The following is a 3,314-nucleotide window of genomic DNA, read 5'->3' as shown; positions in this document are numbered from 1 at the left end:
TTTTTGTTATACGATTTTGTTTCTTTAGACCAAATATAATTAATGCTTGAACACTTGGCTCCTGTTCACATTCCACCTGCATCAAAAATCATAGACCCATAAACACACAGTGCATTCAGACCCCTTGACTTTTTCCACATTTTGTTACATTACAGCCTTATAAAATGTAGTCAATTGTTTTTCCTCCCCTCAATCTATACACAATACCCCATAATGACAAAGGATAAACTAGTTTTTAGACATTTTCAGAAATGTATTAAAAATAAACTGAAATCACATTTACAATAAGTATTAAGACCCTTTTCTTAGTACTTTGTTGAAGCACCTTTGGCAGCGATTACAGCCTCCAGTCTTCTTGGGTATGACGCTACAAGCTTGTCACACCTGTATTTGGAGAGTTTCTCCCATTCTTCTCTGCTGATCCTTTCTAGCTCTGTCAGGTTGGATGGGGAGCATCGCTGCACAGCTATTTTTAGGTCTCTCCAGAGATGTTTGATCGGGTTCAAGTCCGGACTCTGGCCAGGTCACTCAAGGACATTCGGAGACTTGCCCCGAAGCCACTCCTGCATTGTCTTGGCTGTGTGCTTAGGATTGCTGTCCTGTTGGAAGGTGAACCTTCGACCCAGTCTGAGGTCCCGACTTCAGGACTTCATCAAGGATCTCTCTGTACTTTGCTCTGTTCATCTTTCCCTCGATCCTGACTAGTCTCCCAGTCCCTGCTGCTGAAAAGCATCTCCACAGCATGATGCTACCACCACCATTCTTCATCGTAGGGATGGTGCCAGGTTTCATCCAGATGTGATGCTTGGCATTCAGGCCAAATAGTTCAATCTTGGTTTTATCAGAGCAGAGAATCTTGTTTCTCAAGGTCTGAATCCTTTCGGTGCCTTTTGGCAAACGCCAAACAGGCTGTAATGTGCCTTTTACTGAGGAGTGGCTTCCGTCTGGCCACAGAGATGGTTGTCCTTCTGGAAGGTTATCCCATTTCCACAGAGGAGCTCTGTCAGAGTAACCATCAGATTCTTGGTCACCTCCCCGACCAAGGCCCTTCTCCCCTGATTGCTCAGCTTTAGGAAGTGTCTTGGTAGTTCCAAACTTCTTCCATTTAAGAATGATGGAGGCCACTGTGTTCTTGGGGACATTCAAAGCTGAAGAAATTTTTTGCTACCCTTCCCCAGATCTGTGCCTCAACACAATCCTGTCTCTGAGCTCTACGGGCAATTCCTTCCACCTCATGGCTTGGTTTTTGCTCTGACATGCACTGCCAACTGTGGGACCTTTTTATATAGACAGGTGTGTGCCTTTCCAAATCATGTCCAATCAATTTAATTTACCACAGGTGAACTCCAAGTTGTAAAAACATCAAAGTTTATCAAACGAAACAGGATGCACCTGAGCTCAATTTAACAATGCTATAGCAAATAGTCTGAATACTTATGTAAAGTTTAAAATATATTTTATTTATAATAAATTAACACATTTATAAATCCTGTTTTTACTTTGTCATTTTGGGGTATTGTGTGTAGATTGGATCAAAAAGAACAAACTCATTTTAGAATAAGGCTGTAATGTAACAAAATGTGGAAAAAGTCAAGGGGTCTGAATACTTTCCGAATGCACCATTCATAGACTCATAGACCTACAGCATCACAAGTAGGTCAAACTTAATAGTTTGGTGTGCTGGCGCTCTAACCAAGATTATTTTTTGGGTCTGGACTGTTGATACATGCATCATCTGTCTTGACCTGTATTACTTGCAGTGGTGTGAAGTACATAAGTAGTACTTTAATGTATTTTTCCTTAAGTAGTTTTTTGGGGGTATCTGTACTTTACTATTTTTATATTTTTGTCTACTTTTACTTCACTACATTCCTGAAGGAAAATAATGTACTTTTTACTCCATACATTTTCCCTGACACCCAAAAGTACTTGTTATACATTTTGAATGCAAAATGGTCAAAAATCACACACTTATCAAAAGAACATCCCTGGTCATCCCTACTAGCCTCTGGTCTGGAGGACTCACTAAACAGAGAACATCCCTGGTCATCCCTACTGTCTCTGATCTGGAGGACTCACTAAACAGAGAACATCCCTGATCATCCCTACTAGCCTCTGATCTGGAGGACTCACTAAACAGAGAACATCCCTGGTCATCCCTACTGTCTCTGATCTGGAGGACTCACTAAACAGAGAACATCCCTGGTCATCCCTCATGTCTCTGATCTGGAGGACTCACTAAACAGAGAACATCCCTGGTCATCCCTACTGTCTCTGATCTGGAGGACTCCCTAAACAGAGAACATCCCTGATCATCCCTACTGTCTCTGATCTGGAGGACTCACTAAACAGAGAACATCCCTGATCATCCCTACTGTCTCTGATCTGGAGGACTCACTAAACAGAGAACATCCCTGGTCATCCCTACTGTCTCTGATCTGGAGGACTCACTAAACAGAGAACATCCCTGGTCATCCCTACTGCCTCTGATCTGGAGGACTCACTAAACAGAGAACATCCCTGGTCATCCCTACTGCCTCTGATCTGGAGGACTCACTAAACAGAGAACATCCCTGGTCATCCCTACTGCCTCTGATCTGGAGGACTCACTAAACAGAGAACATCCCTGGTCATCCCTACTAGCCTCTGATCTGGAGGACTCACTAAACAGAGAACATCCCTGGTCATCCCTACTGTCTCTGATCTGGAGGACTCACTAAACAGAGAACATCCCTGGTCATCCCTACTGCCTCTGATCTGGAGGACTCACTAAACAGAGAACATCCCTGGTCATCCCTACTAGCCTCTGATCTGGAGGACTCACTAAACAGAGAACATCCCTGGTCATCCCTCCTGTCTCTGATCTGGAGGACTCACTAAACAGAGAACATCCCTGATCATCCCTGCTAGCCTCTGATCTGGAGGACTCACTAAACAGAGAACATCCCTGGTCATCCCTACTGTCTCTGATCTGGCGGACTGACTAAACAGAGAACATCCCTGGTCATCCCTACTGTCTCTGATCTGGAGGACTCACTAAACAGAGAACATCCCTGGTCATCCCTACTGCCTCTGATCTGGAGGACTCACTAAACAGAGAACATCCCTGGTCATCCCTACTGCCTCTGATCTGGAGGACTCACTAAACAGAGAACATCCCTGGTCATCCCTACTGTCTCTGATCTGGCGGACTGACTAAACAGAGAACATCCCTGGTCATCCCTACTGTCTCTGATCTGGAGGACTCACTAAACAGAGAACATCCCTGGTCATCTCTACTAGCCTCTGATCTGGAGGACTCACTAAACAGAGAA

Source organism: Oncorhynchus kisutch, unplaced genomic scaffold (genome assembly GCF_002021735.2).
Source record: "Oncorhynchus kisutch isolate 150728-3 unplaced genomic scaffold, Okis_V2 Okis03b-Okis08b_hom, whole genome shotgun sequence".
Classification (NCBI taxonomy): domain Eukaryota; kingdom Metazoa; phylum Chordata; class Actinopteri; order Salmoniformes; family Salmonidae; genus Oncorhynchus; species Oncorhynchus kisutch.
Note: the sequence above shows the minus strand (reverse complement) of the source record.